General features: G+C 43.8%; 1 protein-coding gene and 1 non-coding gene across 3 annotated transcripts in view; both read left to right on the top strand.

The window, feature by feature from the left end:
• The window catches only part of LOC144170110 (uncharacterized), an 82,554-nt gene that overhangs the window by 43,056 nt on the left and 17,590 nt on the right, over positions 1-21,908 (top strand). The window lies entirely within an intron of this gene.
• Trnat-ggu (transfer RNA threonine (anticodon GGU)) lies at positions 4,235-4,307 on the top strand. Its single transcript has one exon. It is a non-coding gene; the product is annotated as a tRNA-Thr (tRNA).

Below are 21,908 nucleotides of genomic sequence, written 5' to 3'. Positions count from 1 at the left end.
GGAGGTTCCTATGGCAGTACGAGAGGCAGTGTATTGCTCTTTGAAGCACGGGTGGGGTGTCTGAGAACCCGGGCATACACGGGTATATACAGGCAACAAGATGAAACGTGTATGCTGCGGCAGAGATCGGGAAACCATAGATCATATTGCAAGAGACTGCACAGAAATACGACCGCTGCGGGGCGATGGGAAAACGACGTTGGAGGACGCTTTAGGATTTGGAGTGAGGGAGAGCCGCAACTTCAGGGCCATAGAGGCAATGAAGAGGCGGCTGGAATGGTGGTGGAGGAAAAGTAGGGAAGAGATCCGTACGTAGTGGGAGTAATCATACGGATGAGAATTTAGAACCGCGGGGGAGGAAAAAGGGGGAAGGAGTGATAAGAGTTTAAAACAGGGGTGAGGGGGAGCTGGGGGGGAGGTAAATTTATTAGATTATTAGATTTCACAGGCAAGTCGGTTGCTGACAACCGGCGTCCCTATTCAAAAGGAGAGCCACTAATAATGATCATCATCATCATCATCATCAGGTAGAAAAAGGTCCATTGCTAGTGACCCCGAGGACCAACTAGTGATCCACGCATGGGTCACCTGTGATTGACTGGGGGGTCGCGTGGTGTACGAGTGGATGACGTTACCCGGAGATAGATAGGGATGGGAAAGGGAAGGGATGGGAGATGTATAGAGAAAGAACGAGAGAGAGGAAAAGCGGAAGGACAGTGTTGCGGGAGGAAGGGGATTGAGGGAAAGGAAGGGAACAGGGGATAGGGAAGAGTGTGTGGAAGGACGGGGCGCGGGAAGAGTGAGAAAAGAATGGTCGCAGTTTGCTTCCAAAGGCTTGTGGAAACGAAGAACCTGTCCTGGTTTATTCGGAGAACGCGTCCACAAGAAGATATCTGTAGAAAAATGAAAGAAAAGTACTTTTGGCATAATCAGGCTGTCATATGCACATCAAATAAAGCTTTTTTTTGTTTTTTAAATTTCTCGTGTATTACTCTGCTCGCTTTTAACTTCATATATGATTTCGTATCATAAATGCTACAGTGAAACTCTTGACATTCCAGTGAAATAACCGCTCGGCGGCGGCACTATTACATTAACGGCGCTCGACTGTTCTGCCTAACAATTACCGGCATATTCTGCTAATAAAACAAAAAAAAGAGGCAATTTCGATTTATTCACTTTATTTGGTAGGGTGTAACAGTATCTTCAAGAACCACGCAGCGAAGAAACTGAAGCATTACTCAAAACATTGTTTCATTGTACTAGCGCACAACGTAGAGACAACACGCAAATACCATTTAGCATTCACGACAGGTCCGTTAGGAGCGATACACAAAAGCTGCTCAGTTATGAGATGTTGAACACGAATTCCTTTGATATGAGGGATGAGCCTGTTGGCTTTAGAAGCCGTGGACATGTGCGTTCGAGAAACCTTATAAACTTGTGCTTCTGCCTAATAATGAGCACGGGCCAAGAGCGGCGGAGCGTAATCTTGCTTTAGAAGCTGTACAGATAAGCTCACGGGGTGTATTTTACGACCCAAGCACTGCATATAAGTGATTTATGATGAAGAACATGTAAAGTTTCAGAAGTTGACTTTGGACAGAAAGGTTTTAATTCAGCTTCTCCGGTGTTCGAATCACCGAGCTTTTAAAAGAGGGTTAAATCGTATCTTAGAAGTTTCATAAAAAAGGCTGAGGGGAATGGGAATTCGATCAAGAAATAGAGTAAACAAATACACCTTTGGCACCGCCGTTCGCCTTGTATAGGAGCTGGAAGTGATGGTGAGGTAGAAAAAAATGGGGAGAGGAAATGCATACTTTGAAAGCAGACCCGTATGTTTAACACTGTGTTAAACTCTATAAGTGGCCCCAGATGCGGAATTCCGCGTTTTGTCCACGTGTCCTTTCTGAGTGTTCACTTCGAGCGAGTCCTGATTGTTTATAAGTTTAAAAACCAGTGGAAAGGCGCTGCACATTGAAGAGAAAAGCACACGGATGGCCACTGGATCCGTGTGTTTTTCTCTCCTGTGTGTAGCGTCGTTTCCATTGGTTTTTACATTTCAAAAATCATCAAAAAAGTGACCCAGTTAGCTACCTTAGCCCACATTGGCTGAAAACAGATGACCCGGATGTGACACATGACATGCACAAGGCGGGTCTAGGGCGTTCGTTTCTGTGCACGTCAGAGGCCCCGACGCGGGAACGCGAAATGGACATGTTAAATGAAGCTTATATGACAAGGACCACGTGTATTTTATATGTGTGATTAAAAAAAAAACTGTGGTTGATTCCTCTGTCATAGGAATCGGTAAAACACAAAAGTGAAATGTGCAGCGAAATCTGCAGCTGAGCATTATTTGCGGGACAGTGGTTGTCTTGTGAGTGTGCTTGGCGAGCGACGTCCTGTTGGCGGGTCGTTTCGGCAAAGGTGTACTGGCGTCCTTTCCGTGACGGATATGACGTCAGTGAAATCATGGTGTATCCCGGCAAAAACACTTTCGTGTTAAAATATAAAACCCGCAAACGAACAACCCGAAGTGTACAGTACTTTTTAGTATTAAAGGTTGCTTCCCCGCAAGAAAACTCTGTGTGCAGGGGTGCACCCTTTACAGGCCGCTTGCTTCGTTGTACTGGTGTCACTTCCGTGACGGATATGACGTAAGTGATATCTCCGTGAATCCAGGAATAAAACACTTTCGCGTTAAAACTCTGGATGCTCTACGCGTCTTGAAGCGTGAGGTGTTTTGTCGTGCGAGGCGTTGCAAAACGAATGTACCGGGTCTGTGTCTGTGTCTGTGTGCTATTCGCGTGCGGTCACCACCAATGTCGAAAGCCGTTCAATACATGATTCGGACCTCAAACGTATACGTATCATGACTTGGATATTCATTTTGAGTAGATTAGTTGCCCAAAGACACCCTTTTCCAGGCCAGTATAGAGACAAAATAAATATGTTGCGTGTATGTATGTGTTTTTCTAGAGATGATGGCCACCACCGTCAACGCTTATGAGGTTTTTACAATTTACTTATACCTTTCAACACCTAAACTTTAAACTTCGCACTTAACATTTCACCACCCAAACTCGTTGTGACCTTTTCCATCACTAGTCGTCCCCCTATTCTGAAGTTAGAGAGCACTCAAAGACACTTGTACGGCCTAGTCGCACCTGAGAGATTAGATCATGACGAAGAACGAGGCTTAGTGGGAGTGGGATCAACAAAGACGCCCTTTCTTTTTCTCCGGAACAGCCTGGCGCGGATTCCTTGAGAGCGAAGCAAACACTCAGAATTAGATTTCGAAGTTCTTGCTCTCGATTCGGATATGTTGTATCCGAGTTCCGGCTGGCCGTCTAATCCAAATGTTTTCCGGCTCGAGTTCCGGCTTTAGAACCGGAAAAGCAATGACCAACACAGGCTACTTTCGGTAGAGTGTAGCTCTTTCGCCCTTCATGTAAAGACGGAACTCCGTAAATAAATCGAAAGTGAGATGGGTTTTCTACAGACGCAGTGTGCTGAGCATGAGGATAGCAAGGATCTCAGGAAGGAGGGGGAGCGGGAGTCTAGGAGGATATGCGCACTGTCTAGGGAGCAAGAGAGGAGTGGGCGGAAGATGGGGGGATTACGAGCCGATAAATTTACAAAGAATGGGCGTTACTGTAGAGTGCAGCTTGGTCTACACTTGGACGGCCCACGGAATTCTAAATTCCCTGCGCTGTGTCGTACTGTGCAGGTTTCTATATTTGTTAATTTGTTCGTTCCACGCGCAAATGCCCACCTGGCGGGGATTTTTTCTCCACTTTCTTATTTTCCAAATTCTTTATCTTGAGCTACTACATCGTCCCCTTTGGTTTCCGAGGTCTTCTTGACTGCCAATTCTTATTTCTGTCTTATTTTCAACGAGTCCCTCATTTCCTATTCTGATTCGCTACATGCATAGCGAGGGCCTCTGTTCTGGCAGTCATGTTCTTGCCGGGCGCGAGCAACCCCCTTCTTAAATTTGACCAAGCAGTGACTGGGAAATGGAAAATGCGGGGCTCCGTGAAATAAGACAGAAAATAAAGGTTGGCAGTCAAGAAAACCTCGGAAAGCAAAGGGGAGGTTGTGGTGGGTCATAGAAACAGATGAAGAATTTTTTGAGTCGAAAAGAAAGTGGTGCTGGCTACCACCCCCAAGTGCAGGAAACAAAACATACCTCAACATAAATACCCGAGAAAGTGCTGGGGAAACAGCCCCGCCGGTAGCGTAGTGGTTATCGCACCAGACCGGTATTCTGGAGGTCGTGGGTTCGGATCCCACCCGGCGGGCATTTTTTCACCACTTTCTTTCCGACTAAAAAAATTCTTCATCTCTTTCTATAACCTACCACAACCTCCCCTTTGCTTTCCAAGGTTTTCTTGACTGCCAACCCTTATTTTCTGTCTTATTTCACGGAGCCCCTCATTTCCCACTTTCTGATTCGATATATATATATATATATATATATATATATATATATATATATATATATATATATATATATATAGAGAGAGAGAGAGAGAGAGAGAGAGAGAGAGAAAGATAAACTCACAAAGCGCGCCGAAATAGTTTAAGTAAAGAGTCGGATACACAGCAAGAACAATAACAAACAATGTTTACTTACGTAGCGGCAACGGGACTTGCCTTCATCAGAGTAAAGTTACATGATTTTGCTTACATGACAGTTACATGACAGCAAAATCATGTAACTTTACTCTGATGAAGGCAAGTCCCGTTGCCGCTACGTAAGTAAACATTGTTTGTTATTGTTCTTGCTGTGTATCCGACTCTTTACTTATACTATATATATATTTAATATACATACTCCTACCTCTTAGTGAGCCTCCAAGTTTCTCACCTACGGGGTAGAAACTACGAGGCTCACTCAGAGAGTTCAACTTAAATTGAGGACGACTCAGCGACCAATCGAACGGAAGATGATAGGTGTAACATTAAGGGACGAGAAGAGAGCGAAGTGGATCAGGGAACAAACGCGTGTTAAGGACATATTAGTAGAAATCGAGAAGAAGAAATAGACGTGGGCAGGGCATGTAATGCGAAGGCAAGATGACCGTTGGTCATTAAGAGTAACAGAGTGGATACCTAGAGAAGGCAAGCGTAGCAGGGGGCTGCAGAAGGTTAGACGGGCAGATGAGATCAAGAAGTCTGCGGTGTTAAATTGGTCGCAGTTAGCACGGGACCGGGATAATTGGAGATTAATGGGAGAGGCCTTTGCCCTGCAGTGGGCGTAGATAGGCTGATGATGATGATGATGATGGTGATATACATACATACATATACACATATGTCTATACACATACATACATACACACACAGAGTCGGGCCTTGTTATAACGAACACTGATATAGCGAGTAATCGGCTATAGCGAACTAATTATGGACTTTGGTTGGTCACGCTTTATTTAAGGGACACTTATTCTTTTTATAAAGAAACCAAAACCGCCAGAGCCGCGCCCGATATAGGCTATAACAAAGAAATATTTTGTTCATGGGAGGCTTTAAACTCGATAGCTAGTTTCAAAAGCAAAATATAAAATATAGAAGATAACAGTTTGTAAAAGGACAGAAGTAGAAAAGGCCCTTTCGTGCGGGGACACTGTGGAAAGCTTTATCCGGCAGTGCTGTGAATAGCCGCCAGGCGAAGATCACATCCTTCTTTGAATAAATTAGGACGCAGGCCTGTTTTGTCAAACGTACTTTGTTCTTGTTGTAATTTCACATTGCCATGTTCCGGTCCATTTAGTTTGAAATGCCAAAACGAGACACCTAAGGATTACCCCGTGTACAGCGGGTTCGAAGCCTAATTATTATGTAGGATTATGTAGGATTCTTGCGTGAGCCAGATTATCGATTTGTTAGAGGCGAGGTTTACCTCACCTGTTACAACAAATATCGGATATAACGACCTAATTTAGTACCCTGCTTCTACGTCGTTATAACGAGGTACGACTATATATATATATATATATATATATATATATATATATATATATATATATATATATATATATATATATATATATATATATATATATATATATATATATATATATATATATATATATATATATATATATACAATTGAACACGGATATATCGAATTATTGTTTACATCGAACAGCGCGAACATCCCCTTGAAAATCCCATGCAAAAGTATAGGGCTGTTGTGCGCGTGTATCGAACTCCTGATCACGGGCAAATTCGATATATCGAATTCCGCGCCGAAGGTGCCCCTGAAAGTTTGCTTCCTCTGATGGGGTGGAGCTGATGAAAATGTTGACTCATCGCAGGAGCTGCCTGGCTTGGTGAGACAGAGACGGCGTCCGCGGCATTATGCCGCCTCGATGGCCTTCACCAGCTGTTTTCACGCTAGCACGAGGGGCTGGTCCATGATAGCTAGAACGCGGATAGTGGTTGGGGCGAAAGGACATAAAGGAGCAAAAGAAATTGACCGGAAGCACTCTTTTTCAGAGAATGAGCTGTTTGGTGGCTCTTGCAGGGGGACCGATGCGGCGTTGTATGTTTGTTTTGTCCAAGGCATTCATTTCGGAGCAACGAAGGCGGGAATTCGTCAGGTGCAGGCTGCTGAAAAGATGTTTGAAAAGGCGTTCGGAATTCCTCGCAGTTGTTTTAAGGGCGATGCACGCATCGACGTTGACGTGAAGGCGAATGCAGCACAACCCGCCCCGGCTATTCCGGAGCGTGTCGGGCGCAAAGCGACTTCGTTGCACGCCTCCAGATGGTGCAGGTGTTCGGTTCGGATACTGAAGATAACGGCACTCAGTGCCTGACAACGTTCCCAACCGCCTACTGCAGCCTAGGTTACGTCAGCGTTATTCGCCTCTGTTGGGGCACAGTGTATAGCGTTGATTTTACAGCGCAGTGTACAGCGCAGACTTTACGACGCAGGAGAAAAAAACAAGCGAAGCTCAAAGACATTTCAATGATAAATAAAGTGCGGTGGTCATCATGCTGCGGTTCGGATATTCCGTGCTTGGAGGGTCGAAACGGTGAGCTACCGTTTTCCACGACTTTAGAAAACTCTCAGTGATGTGCGGAGTGGTCAGATAATCTTCAGATAGGCGGATTTTATATATCGAATTATCGATATATCGAATTATTTCACGATCCCCTTGGAGTTCGATATATCCGTGTTCGACTGTATATATATATATATATATATATATATATATATATAGTATAAGTAAAGAGTCGGATACACAGCAAGAACAATAACAAAGAAGGTATCGCCAGATACATGAGGCTACGAGTATACTTCTACGCTCACTCTGCGGAGGAGGAAGAAACCCGCAGCACCCTACCTAGCTATAAGCACTGAACCCCTCCCACACAGAGTGATAGTTGCCTCAACATGTTCATGAAATCCGTTCAACGCGATGCGCGAAAAGCATACTAAACACAAATCTCTTTTTACCATAACATGACTACCAACCAAAAGAAAGCCGTAGAGGAACTCGCAAGCTGTCCCGACTTAATTATTAAACCTGCCGATAAGGGAGGCGCCATCGTGATCCTTGACAAAACCGACTGTGTTAACGAGGCCAATAAGCAACTATCGGTATCGACGTTCTACAAAGCACTACCCAGTGATCCCACTCAAGACTATCAGCAAATCGTCAGAGATAAACTAGCTGAGCTTGTTAAAAAATTAAACAATAAATGAAACCACGGCTCGTTCCTTGATCCCTTTAAGCCCAATAGCCGGTAAATTCTATCTTCTGCCTAAAATTCACAAGGTGAACAACCCAGGGTGCCCCATTGTTTCTAGCATTGGCACTGTTACCGAAAACCTCTCGCGCCATGTCTGTAATCTCGTTTGCGACATTCCAACCAGCTTTCCCTTCTTCATTAAGGATACCAATGATTTTCTCTCAGACATCTCAAAAATTGAAATTCCTGATAACTGCCTCCTAGTCACCCTCGATGTTGGGTCTCTGTATACTAACATCCCCCATGAAGATGGCATAACCGCTGTATCGCTTGCGTATGAACAGTCATCGTGCGACAAACCTATCGATTCTTCTACTCTCCAAACTTTCCTTAGGCGTATTCTTGAACTTAACAATTTTGAGTTTGACGGAGTTCATTACGTGCAAGTCAGCGGAACGTTAATGGGAACTCGAATCGGACCCAACTACACCAATTTCTTTATGGCTCCCCTCGAATCAAACCTTCCTGACACTCAAAATGTAAAGCCACTGTACTATAAGAGGTATATTGACGGTAAGGAGATTCTTGATCTGGCAGGATGGTGACACGGAGCTCCTTACCTTCATTGAGGCATTTAACCTCGCCCATCCTACTATTTCCTTTGCTCATTCCTATTCGGAACACAGTGTAAACTTTCTGGACGTCCCCGTTACTACTTCCCTAGGTCGGCTTCAAACTAAACTGTATAGAAAACCGACAGACACGCGGCAGTATTTGCACTTCCGAAGTAGCCATGTCAGACACTGTAAGACAGCAATACCTTACAGCCAAGCCTACTGTTTTAAGAGAATTAGCACGAACCAAGCCGATTTTGACTGAAATTTTCGAGAACTCAAGACCGCCCTCCTGAATAAGAAATACCCGGAACAAGCTTTCGACGACGCTATTGTGCGAGCCAACCAATTAAACCGTAGCGAAATCTGTAAGAAAAAATTGGCCGCATATCTGCTCCTTTCGTTGCAAATGCCGTCAAAAGACGATAGTCTTTATCGGCCTTTGCGAAGTAAATGCCTCCCTTCGTTTTCCCGCTCACCTCTCATGTTGCTCCTCTTTGGTAAAGACGCCAAAGGTTTGCTTAAATCATTTTAAATTTCCTGCGTTCCACTGCTCCAAACCAGGTGTCTCGGTGCGAACGCTGCCGTACGGCGAAGACGCGCGTTAATCGAGGCGCCCTACTTCAACGTTTATAGAACCGCGTTTCCATACTCCACGTGCGTTGCAAGCAGAACGTGGAACCTATTTAGTGGAACCTTGCGTAACTGTTGCCGGTTGATTTCTTAAAATGGCGCCAGAAGCTATAGTGGCGCGGGCGACAGCAAGCGACGGCGGAGTGAATTCTTTTTCTGCAGTTGATGAAGTATTTAATTTCGCAAAAGTCAAGCATGTTTGATTTTTTTATAAAGGAACACTGCAAATATCACTTCTGTATTGATTTGTTGTCTCATATTTGCGTAATGTCTTGTTCTGCTTCAATAATATTGACAAGTGTGAACAATACACCGGACATAGACGGGTAGATTTAGCTGTGACTATATAAGACTATTGCGCAGGCATTGTTTTGTTTTGGCCGGGTGGCTGAATCGAGTCACAGACAGACAGACGGACAGACAGACATACAGACATACAGACAGACCAAAATTTCTGGGTTTAAGTAGCCCAAGAAAGACTATCGTCTTTAAAAAGCCCGGAACGTTAACCCGCAAACAAACTTAGTTCTAACCCACTCAGCCTCCGCTCCAAGAGTGTTAACCGTACTAAGAAAACATCACAATATCCTATATCAGAGTGAACGCTTAAAAAGCATATTCCCCGAACCACCACGCGTTGTCTACCGGCGTAATAAGAATTTAGGTGACTTTCTTACTAACTCTCGTATCAGCCGACGGGAAACTACTGGTTGCATGCCCTGTAATAAACCTCGATTTAAAGTATGCCCACGCATGACCACTACACAGCGTGCCACCAGCACGGCTTCAGACTACTACGTAAATATAAAGGGTAACTTTAACTGTGACTCCGCTAATGTCGTATACCTTCTAGAGTGCACTGTTTGAAGGCAGCAATATATCGGCCAAACTGAAACGCCCTTCCGAATACGGTTCAATAATCACCACTCTCATGCAAAAAGTTGCCCTTATTTGCCCCTGTCAAGACATGTAAATGGTCCCGATCATGCATTTGAACATCTTAAAGCACGGCTTTTAGAATCCGCTTTCAAAACCCTCCACGACCCCGTGGTTCGGGAATCTTATCTCATTTATAAGTTTGGGTCAGCGACGCTTGATATTAATGAAAGTGACAGAAAACTAACGTGCTTATCCCTCGATTAAAATTGGCGACTTCATAATTTTTATCACATTCTTCATTATTCCTACCCTTGAGTTTACCTTCAGAATTCGCAGAAGCTCCCCAAATACAGCAACTTTATTAACCTAATGCGACTCAACAACGTGTCCCCCCCCCCCCCCCCCCCACACACACACTTAGAAACGTTTAACTCTTTGTGATCTGTGGACCCTACCTATTTCCTGTTGAGTTATTAGCTCTTGTGCAATGCTCTTTTGTGTACTGTATCTATTCTGTCCATCCGCAGCGGGCACACCCAAAACACATTCTTCGTTCATGCCTGTATGGATCCGTCCGAACCAGTCTCCCCACCCGCTGAATACCTTATTGTACACTTTTTCCTTCCTTTTGAAACCGCGTTTGTCTAGTCTTCCGCACTGTCTGAACTTGCAGCCATGTCATATATATATATATATATATAATTAATACTTTGGAGAAGGTAGCGGCCTCAGACCTCTGCCAACGTTTCGACAAGGAGACTTGTCTTTATATATATATATATATATATATATATATATATATATATATATATATATATAAATCTAGAGAAAGATAAACTCACAAAGCGCGCAGAAATAGTATAAGTAAAGAGTCGGATACACAGCAAGAACAATAACAAACAATGTTTACTTACGTAGCGGCAATGGGACTTGCCTTCATCAGAGTAAAGTTACATGATTATGGTGTCGCAAACATTGAACACATTTCTTATATAGGTTTGCATAAAACTGTAAGAAGGAATGGAAAATGTTTCGCAAATGGAGAGTGTGCATACAGTCAGGATACGCCTACGTTACAACATCAACGAACAAACAACAACAACAAAAAAAAAAAAGGGGGGGGGGAGCAATAGAGAGAAAAAGGGGTCGTGTTAACAATGCAGCGTTCAAGGTTGCACCATGACGGGTCAACGTATGCCGCGCGGGCTGCAAGTTCAGACAATGGGGGAAAATGGTCAACCGCGGTTTGTAAAGAAAGGGAAGAGTATACAGCAAGGTATTCAGTGGCTGGGGAGACTGGTTCTAGGGGAAGCGAAGATGGGTGTGCCCCCCGCGGATGAAGAGAATAGATAGGGGGCACAAAAGAGCATTTCACAGAAGCTAGCAATTGAACAGGAAATAGGTAGGGTCACAAAAGGTTAAACATGAATAGATCACAAAGAGTTAAACATTCTTAAGTGGTGGTGGGAACGAGGCCTCCTTCTCCCGGACAAATGGCATTGTTGAGCCGCATTAAGCTAACAAAGCTGCTGTATTAGGAGAGTTTCTGCGAATTCTGATGGCAAACTCGAGGGTAGGAATAATGAACATAGTTATAAAAATTATGAAGCCGCTAATTTTATTCGAGGGATAAGCACGTTAGTTTTCCGTAACTTTCATTAATTCCAAGTGTGGCTGACCCAAACTTATAAATGAGATAAGATTCCCGAACCTCGCGGTCGTGGTGCGTTTTGAAGGCGGATTCTAAAATCGTTGCTTTAAGATGATCAAATGCATGCCCGGGACTGTTCACATGTCTTGACAGGGGCAAATAAGGGCAGCTTTTTGCATGAGAGCGGTGATTATTGAACCGTATTCGGAAGGGCGTTTCAGTTTGGCCGATATATTGTTGCCTACAAACAGTGCACTCTAGAAGATATACGACATTAGCGGAGTCACAGTTAAAGTTACCTTTTATATTTACGTAGTAGTCTGAAGCCGTGCTGGTGGCGCGCTGTGTAGTGGTCATGTGTGGGCATACTTTACATCGGGGTTTATTGCAGGGCATGCAGCCAGTAGTTGCCGGTCGGTTGATACGAGAGTTAGTAAGAAAGTCACCTAAATTCTTATTACGCCGGTAGACAACGCGTGGTGGTTCGGGGAATATGCTTTTTAAGCGGTCACTTTGCATTAGGATATTGTGATGTTTTTTTAGCACGGTTGACACTCTTGGAGCGGAGGATGAGTGGGTTAAAACTAAGTTAGTTTGCGGGTTCCCGTTCGGGGCTTTTTTCTTACAGATTTCGTTACGGTCTAATTGGTTGGCTCGCACAATAGCGTCGTCGATAACTTTTTCCGGGTATTTTTTATTCAGGAGGGAGGTCTTGAGTTCTCGACAGTTTGAGTCAAAGTCGGCTTGGTTTGAGCAAATTCTCCTAAATCGGTGGGCTTGGCTGTAAGGTATTGCTGTCTTGCAGTGTCTGACATGGCTACTTCGGAAGTGCAAATACTGCCGCGTGTCTGTCGGTTTTCTATACAGTTTAGTTTGAAGCCGACCTTGGAAGGTAGTAACGGTGACGTCCAGAAAGTTTACACTGTGTTCCGAATAGGAATGAGCAAGGGAAATACTAGGATGGGCTAGATTAAATGCCTCAATGAAGGTGAGGAGTTCCGCCTCACCGTGTTGCCAGATCATGAATATGTCATCAATATACCTTTTATAGTACATTGGCTTTAAATTTTGGGTGTCAAGAAAGTTTGATTCGAGGTGAGCCATAAAGATATTAGCGTAGTTAGGTCCGATTCGAGTTCCCATTGACGTTCCGCTGACTTGCACGTAATGAACTCCGTCGAACTCAAAATTGTTAAGTTCAAGAATAAGCCTAAGGAATGTTTGGAGAGCAGAAGAATCGATAGGTTTGTCGCACGATGACTGCTCATACGCAAGGGATACAGCGGCGATGCCATCTTCATGGGGGATGTTAGTATACAGTGACGCAACATCAAGGGTGACTAGAAGGCAGTTATCAGGAATTTCAATTTTTGAGATGTCTGAGAGAAAGTCATTGGTATCCTTAATGAAGGAGGGAAAGCTGGGCGGAATGTCGCAAATGAGATTATCCACATATCGCGAGAGGTTTTCGGTAACAGTGCCAATGCCAGAAACAATGGGGCGCCCTGGGTTGTTCACCTTGTGAATCTTTGGGAGAAGATAGAATTTACCGGCTACTGGGCTTAAGGGGATCAGGGAACGAGCCGTGGTTTCATTTATTGTTTTATTTTTAACAAGCTCAGCAAGTTTATCTTTGACAATTTGCTTATAATCTTGAGTGGGATCATTGGGTAGTGCTTTATAGAACGTCGATACTGATAGTTGCTTATTGGCCTCGTTAACATAGTCGGTTTTGTCAAGGATTACGATTGCGCCTCCCTTGTCGGCAGGTTTAATAATTATGTCGGGACAGCTTGCGAGTTCCTCTAGGGCTTTCTTTTCGTTGGTAGTCATGTTGTGGCGGAAAGAATTTTGTGTTTGGTATGCTTTTCGCACATCGCGTTGGACAGCTTTGATGTACATATCGAGGCAACTATCACGCTGTGTGGGAGGGGTCCAGTGCTTATAGCTAGGTAGGGTTCTGCGGGCTTCTTCCGTCGCGGGGTGATCGTAGAAGTATTCTCGTAGCCTCATGTTTCTGGCGAAGTTATCTAAGTCCTTAAAAAGTTGAAATTCATCAAAACCACCAGTAGCCGGGCAAAAGTTTAGGCCCTTTGACAAGACGTTCATCTGAGCTGGGGAGAGGGTTATGCTTGAAAGGTTCATTACATTCCCGGTAAGGTTTTCTTTTGTGACGGCAGGCGAGGGAAAAATATTAGTACAGTGGTTTAACTGAACTGTTTGGGGTGCAGTAGTCGAAGCATTTATTACAGTCGTAGTGACATTGTCGGCCGTATTGTCAGAGTTGGGGCAGTTACTAGTGCCGGAGCTTGTTAGGTTCTTACGCATGTGGCCAGTGTTAGAAATCTTATCTCGGTTAAACTTTCGGTCTTTTGTTCGGGATATGGCGGAGGCCGTCTTAGACTCGTAGTTGCTTAAAAGGTTCAACTCTCTTTTGCTTAGTCCCTGACTAAGTAGTTCCTCTTTCTTTCGGAGAGAATGGGCCGTAGTTTCGTAGTGATTGAGGATTATTTCAGTTAATTGTAAAGATGCTTTATCGAGTACCTGTTTCCACTTATTCATGTTGGACGGGGAGAGTTCGGTAGTAGCAGGTTTTATTCTAATCCTAAGACCCCTGGGAGCGACCGCGGCAGTCAAGTACTGTGCAAGAGCGGAAACGTGCAATTCGGAACGTATGCGCTTTTCGGTGATTTTTCTTAGCTTTAAAAACTGTCTTGAAACGGGGAAGGAGGCCGCGTTACCTGTTTTTTTGTGTTGTAGTCAGTTGCTGTTATGCCGATTCTTTCGAAGGTTGTAAGGGCATGTGGCACGGAGGGCTGGATTTTGGATATATATATATTTTGGATATATATATTTGGAGGCTGGATTTTGGATATATATATATATATATATATATATATATATATATATATATATATATATATATATATATAACAAAAATACCTTAACATAAATACCCGAGAAAGTGCTGGGGAAACAGCCCCGCCGGTAGCGTAGTGGTTGTCGCACCAGACCGGTATTCTGGAGGTCGTGGGTTCGGATCCCACCCGGCGGGCATTTTTCACCACTTTCTTTTCGACTAAAAAAATTCTTCATCTCTTTCTATGACCACCCACAACCCCCCCTTTGCTTTCCGAGGTTTTCTTGACTGCCAACCCTCATTTTCTGTCTTATTTCACGGAGCCCCTCATTTTCCATTTTCTGATTCGCTACATGCTTAGCGAGGGCCTCTGTTCTGGCAGTCTTGGTGCCATAGGGAGCTTAATAGGGTTCAACGCTGGTCGACCACTCTCGACATGTCGTAGACGCTCGAGTCACGGCCCGGGGGTTAAAAAGAAGGTCCCCTTCACCCCGAGTAGTCCGAGTGGCGCTGGCTACCACCCCCAAGTGCAGGAAACAAAAATACCTTAACATAAATACCCGAGAAAGTGCTGGGGTAACAGCCCCGCCGGTAGCGTAGTGGTTGTCGCACCAGACCGGTATTCTGGAGGTCGTGGGTTCGGATCCCACCCGGCGGGCATTTTTCTCCACTTTCTTTTCGACGCAAAAAATTCTTCATCTCTTTCTATGACCCCCCACAACCCCCCCCCCCCCCCGTTGCTTTCCGAGGTTTTCTTGACTGCCAACCCTCATTTTCTGTCTTATTTCACGGAGCCCCTCATTTTCCATTTTCTGATTCGCTATATATATATATATATATATATATATATTTAGGCGAAAAGCAAAAACTCTCTTGTGTACGAGATTTCGGCGCACGTTAAAGATCCACACGTAGTCAAAATTAATCCGGAGCCCTCCATTACGGCTTGCCTCATCGCCGGCGTTGCGGCGCGTTAAACCCGACAATCAATCATCACTTATTTATTTATTTCTTTATTTCTTCCTTTCTTTGTTTATTCAAGGTGTCTTACAGGCCCAGCAGGACATTTGTAAAGGCGGCTAGTAGAAGAAATGAAAAAAAGTCAACAAAAGGTATAAAATAACTAGTTATATGATATGTCTACATCAATAAGTTAAGTAGGATCAGCAGTGCGAAAAAGAAACATCATCACAACGACCGTGGCAAGAGCACTTACACAAGAAAAAAGAACATCAAGTAAAACACAATGCGAAAACTAAAAAAAAAGTGTGTGTGTGTGGGAGGGGGGGGGAGGTATCATGCCAGTTGTAACTGTGAAATAAAATAAAAGGCGTTCACGGAAACAAACGCTGACATTCCCGTTTATATTAAAAATGCTTCTGCAAGTGATGACGGAATATTTCTTGATTAGTCAACGACACGATAGCACATGGCAGAGCGGATGAGTTAAATGCGTATGGGGTGCCGTAGATGTGTGCGAAGCTACTTTGGTTGTATGATTTGCGGGATGTGGAAACAGGTCTTATAGTGGGTAATGGGGAATGTCTGTGCTATGAATGTATTTGTGAAAAAAATGCATAGAAAGATCGATTGTTTAGCGCTGATGCAATGGTTCTAGTGAAGGATGGTGTTTTATTTTTGTTATGCTTGAGCTGAAGTCATATGACCTGAATATAAACTGTGCAGCCAGGTTTTGTACTGCTTCTGTTTTGACATATTATAATTTTGGTAGAGGGACCCAACATCAGAAGTAAACTCTAGCTGCGGTAATACAAATGTTTTATAGGCTAGTTGACGAATGTTAGGCAGAGAAGCATACACACTTCGTCGTAAGTATCCTGATGATCGTGAAGGTTTTGCGTGTATGGAGTTAATGTGGGGGGACCATAAAAGGTTTGCCGTTAAAAACATTTTCAGGTGTTTATATGTTAATGTCTCAGCAACTCAATGGCTGCTCAGGAAGCACGAAAAATTAGAGTTAACGCGTTTTCGGCTCAAGAAAATTATTTGGCATTTTGGTAAGTTCAAAGACATTTGCCACGTATTGCACCAACCGGAGATAATATTTAAGTCCACGTGGGGACTAAGGCTATGTATTTCTCGGTAAATTATACAATTTAGCAAAGCGTCTCATGCAAAATTTTACGCGGGAAGGCAAGTCATTTACTAATATTACAAAAGTAAGGGACCGAGAACGCTGCCTTGAGGCACACCCGAAGTGACAAGGGAAATCGGCGAAGTCTAATCATTAACTACAGTGAATTGTTCACGCATGGAAAGGAAGTTACAGAGCCAAGATAAGGTTAAAAAAATGTAGTCAGAGGGCGGATAATTTAGAGAATAAACGGCAGTGGGCTACACTATCAAAATCTCTGGAAAAATAAAAAAGGCAGTCAGTCTGCGAGTCGCCGTCCATGTTAATGTGTAAGCCTGTGGTAAATTCAAATAGCTGCGTATCACCAGAAAAACCTTTCCTAAAGCCGTGCTTGTTAGCAAAGATGAATTTATTGCCCTCGAGATGACGGTAAATGCTAGAAGCGATAAGGTATTCTAACATCTTGCAGCATATGCACGTTAAGGAAATGGGACGGTAGTTGTCGGGTGAATTTTTATTTCCAGATTTGTGTACTGGTACGATTTTGGGTATTTACCAGTCATTAGGCAACTGGCCATAACATAATTACTGCGTGAATGTTTGATATAAGATCATACTTGAAATTGATTTCGTGCATTTCAGAAGTTTTGAGTCAATATTTTGCACTCTTGCGGACTTAGATAGCTTTCGGTTGCTTATTTGACCTTCAATACTTTCGACAGTAATGGAAATTGGTTTTATGTATGTTTAGTCAAGGTCATCGAAAAGGGGAACCGTGGAATAGTCTTCCTTAGTAAAAACTCATGACAAAAAAGACGTGTTAAAGACAGTAGCACAATTGATTTGATTGATTGTAGGGTTTAACGCGCCGACGCAACGCAGGCGATGAGGCGCGCCGTAGTGGAGGACTCCGGATTAATTTTGACCACCTGGGGATCTTTAACGTGCGCCGAAATCTCGTACACACGGGCGTTTTCGCTTTTCACCTCCATCAGAAAAGTGGCCGCCGTGGCCTGGAATCGAACCATCCTCGTGCTCAGGACAGCACAATCAACGTCAGTAATGGGAACGTGGTCGTCACCGTGTAGCAAAATTTTGTGACCATCATTTCTGGAGGATATTTCTAGAGAAATCTTTCTGGGGTTATGTTTAAGGGTTGAAGGTAGGTCGCGTGGAAGATATTTATTTTTATCAGCCATTATAGCCGACACGTAATTTTGCAGACATTCTTGGTACTTCTGCCATGCCTGAGGATTAACCTACACGCCTGGCGTTTTTTTATAAGAGCTTCTTCTTATTTCTATGTCTGCGGAGACACCTTTTGCTTCATGAATCAGTTCTATCATTCGGAATTGGCATCAGCGGTACGTATGTCTTAACCAAAGCAGCCATTTTGTCTCTGCAGCGCAACCAGTTTTCGCCGATTGAACAACTCTCAAACGAAGGCATTGTATTGTAAAATGCGTCTAGTTCTTTGTTTACTTCATTGTAGTTGGCTCTGTTGTAATCATAAATTTTCTTGACATTGACACCAGTGGATGCTAAGGGTAAGTTTGGGTATTGTAGGAGCATGTTATGATTAGAGATCGGAACTTTAGGCATCAGAAATGAAGGTTTTAGGCGTCTATAATAGGCACTGAGAAGTGTCTTTAGGCATATATAGGCGCCAAATACTCTTGTTTAGGCATATATAGGCTCAATTAATATTTAATTCAGCAGCATGTTTTAGAACAAACATTTGACTAGCAGAGAAAACAGGGGACAATGCGTGTGCTGTTGGAAAATAATTTTATTTTCTTTGTGAAAATAAGTCACACAAGAGTTGCTATTTTAAATTTACGCAAAATGCACGTTGGTTCAACGACAAAAGAAAGGCTGGAAAGCCTTGACAAGCCACACCAATATCGGTGATTTGCTGCTTGAAGTTTTACATCCTTTCAGCCGAAATTGTGTGCGAAAAGAGAACGTTCAACGTCCACTGAAATGGCGGGAGAGTACTCGTTTTTGGGGACGCTCCATGATCTAATTTCATCTGGAATATCAGAATGTTTGCTGCTCAGAACCTTCGGTAGTTCCTTTAGCACAGGGAATCCAGCAATTTTATGTCCGACAGATTTAACTATTCGGTCCTTCGGGGACGGTAGCGGATCTCTCCTGGACCTCCAAAATGAGCTCAGCATTCTCAGTCAGAGTGGCGCCCCAAGCTTTCAGCTGTTGAAATGCTTTCTGTTACGAATGCGAAATAAGCACATGGATGTGCCATGTCACGTTGAAGCGTAGGGCGGTGTAAACACTTTGGGCTGTGACGCTTTTGTTGACTGTAAAGCTGTTAATACCACCGGAGTGTTTTTGGTATAGTTTTGTTATAGCTTTGTTATAATCGGCGTGCGACAAACGCCCAGTTGCGGACTTCTGATGCGAGAGCAGTCCCTGCAGAGCATTGACTCAAAAAACAAAAAAGGCATATATAACCAAAACAAAGACACTTAAAAGCCCATATAGTTGAAATAGGCTCTTAAAACCCATTTTAGTCAAAATAGGCACTTCAGGCACAATAAACTATTGCTTAAATGCTCCCCTTCCCTTAGTTTGTGCTTAAATGCTGGGTGGGTGTGATACAGACAGAAAAAAAAGGCATTTTGACTAAAGTCCCAGTCTCTAGTTATGATAACTAAATCTATCGAAGTTCAATACAGACTGAATGAGTTCGTTGAGATGTAAAAACCAAATCCAGGATTTTGGAGCCCCGGGTAGGTTCATTAACAACTTGGAACAGATTGAAATCCAGGGTTATGTTGATCAGTTCTGCGGAAGCACGACAAGATGGTGATAAGCTAACCCAATCGATATCCGCTGCGTTGAAGTCGCCGAGCAGATACGTTTTGTAAGCAGGACACTACTGGGTCACTGTTGTCACACTGGCACGCAGGTCAGTCATAAAGGAATAAGAGGAATCCGTGGAACGGTGACAAACACCTATCAACATTTTGACGGAACCAGTTACACCAGCGACCCATAAAATTTCTACATCAGGGTGGTATGTTATCATGTATGACGACACAGTTTTCTTAATGGCTAGGAGAATGCCACCGCCTCTTTTATTAGTCCTGTCATTCCGACATATTTGATACGCGTCTTTTCCGGGGAGAATTTCGTTATCCGCAATGTCAGGGTACAACAACGTTTCTGTTTGGATAGTACGCTCCGTATGTTGGTAAAAGTCAGTGATAGTGACAGACCTAGCTGTGAGGGTTGACGTAGGCAGTTTAGGAAATTGAACTCGTATACCGCTATTTAGCTATCTGTCAAGTAACACAGTAACACGACAATTTCAGTTGCAGCATCGATTTCCTCGTCGATGTGTAGCTTGTCTACCGCAAGCTTGAAGGGGTTACATAGTGTCTGGGCAAATGCTATTCGAATTTTCTTCTAGCTAGGCGAGTTGAAAAGGAAAAGTCGTCTCCGATGAAGAAATCCTTTTTCCTGTCAGTTTATGCGCGGAGTCCAACATATTATTCTTGTCTTTAAATGAAGTAAAGCTCGCTATTACTGGACGGTTCTTGTCCCCTGTGCACTTGCCCAGTATATGTACGCGTTCGAATTGTGCACTGCTAGTTGTAATTTTGAGTTTTCCATAGCGGAAAGCGATTATCTGTTGCGCGGATGCCGCCCAATACTCTTTTTCATCTTCTTCTACTCCAAAAACAGCAAGTATGACCGCCGCATCCTGTTGTCAGCATCGTCACTCGTTGTTATTGTCTGAAGCTGGGTTGCAATGCTTTGTAGCCGCGGCAGCAGTACTACGCGAAGAAGCATTTGTTCCAAGCGCTGCAACCTGCGCTGAAAGTGCTTTAATTTCATTCCTTGTAATTTCTTGGTTATCCTTAACTGTTTTGAGACCAGCTAGCACAGCCACAAAACCGGGTTCCAGGTTACGTGTCGCTGTTAACCAGGAATCAAAGGCGTCCGCTTCAGCTTTGCTCATGAGACCCGGGTTGGATCCCTCGTCGTCCGAAAGCATCAGCAGCATATTTGACGGAGCAGGTGACACACACGACGATAAATTAAACCCATGCTTTTTCACATCAAGCAATTCTCGTGGGCACGACACCGCACGACACCGCTAGTGTAAAAAAGGAAAACAAGAAAAGAACAAAAGGATTTCCAACATTTTGCAAGGATTTTTTCTCAGAACTCCAATTTTAAACAAACAGGATAGGATCGTGAAGCGTAAGCCTGCCACGCAAATGCGATTATTTTTATACTAAATCGGTTGCCGTCACAGATTATTTTGCATGGCAGCAACGGAATTCAATTTATGTGGCAGATGAATGTGTTCTTTTGCGGCGTCAGCAAAAAAGTTTGTTAAGACACAGATTTTGTATACATACACAGTTTGAAAGTTGGTTTGCGCATTCATTCCCGGATATTGCGTTAGAGATGGGAAATATTGTGACGCTCGTCTTCGATGGGCCCGGGAACGTACGGCTCTAAAATACTTTTCTGACACTTAAACTGCAGTGTTAGTGGAGACACTAGAATCGTTTCTTTCAGTATATACGTCCACTTCCCAAAACTGCAAAAGAGTTTGTAGCTGGGCTAGTTAGTTCAATGCATGGATTGAACAACGCTAAGATGGTACTAAGGGAAGAGTAACAAACAGAGGCGATGATTAACAGCTGTTTATTTTTTGAAAGAACATTTATAGGGCAACAAATCGAGCATGGTTATCTGTGTGCGCATTGCGGCACGCGGAAAACAGATAAACCAGGTTGTCAAAGCGCGTATCTAACATGGACGGGGTCTTTCAGGTAAAACGTGTTCTATCTCGCCAAATATTCGATTTCTTTATTCAGCATGCAGGGCCACGAACGGTACGCGTGACGATCCTCTGCTGTGATTGAGGAAGGCCTCGCGTATCTCACGTGTGCACTTGCCTCTGTACTTACCTTTTCAAGATACGGCAGGCCTCAAAATCAGGCTCCCACAAGTTGCAACTTCTCACACGCCGGGCAAGCATGCTGCTGGTTCCAGTCCTTAGCAAGTTGGCATGGTCGTTAATGCGCTGTCCCGTCTGGTCAATGTACGACTTTTTACAGGACAGTGGAATTTCGTAGACGGCTGCCTCATCGCATCTTACAAAGGGCGTTGTGTGACTCTTAGTACAGTTCTTGTACACTTTTTCCTGGTTGACTCTTCTGCACAGCCCACTCAGCTTGTTTGGCGCTGAAAAAAGGAGACCACACCTAAGCGGCCAACAGTCTTTTTCAGGTGGTGGATTACGCCGTGTACGTAGGGGATGACTGCTCTTTCATGCCCTTCTAGCGGGGTCTTCTTCGGAGCCGTATTGTGCATGTCGCTTAGGAGCTTGTTGGCTATGCTGTGCAGCAGCTGATCCGGATACCCAGCTCAGCGGAGACGCTGGATTTGAGTCCCAAAACTGGGTTTCATTGAGTGCTCGCAGGA

The sequence above is a fragment of the Haemaphysalis longicornis genome, unplaced genomic scaffold (assembly GCF_048455015.1).
Source record: "Haemaphysalis longicornis isolate Haplotype H1 unplaced genomic scaffold, Haemaphysalis longicornis Haplotype H1 scaffold_2, whole genome shotgun sequence".
NCBI lineage: Eukaryota > Metazoa > Arthropoda > Arachnida > Ixodida > Ixodidae > Haemaphysalis > Haemaphysalis longicornis.
The sequence above is the reverse complement of the archived record's forward strand: the minus strand, read 5'-3'. Positions and strand labels throughout refer to the sequence as shown.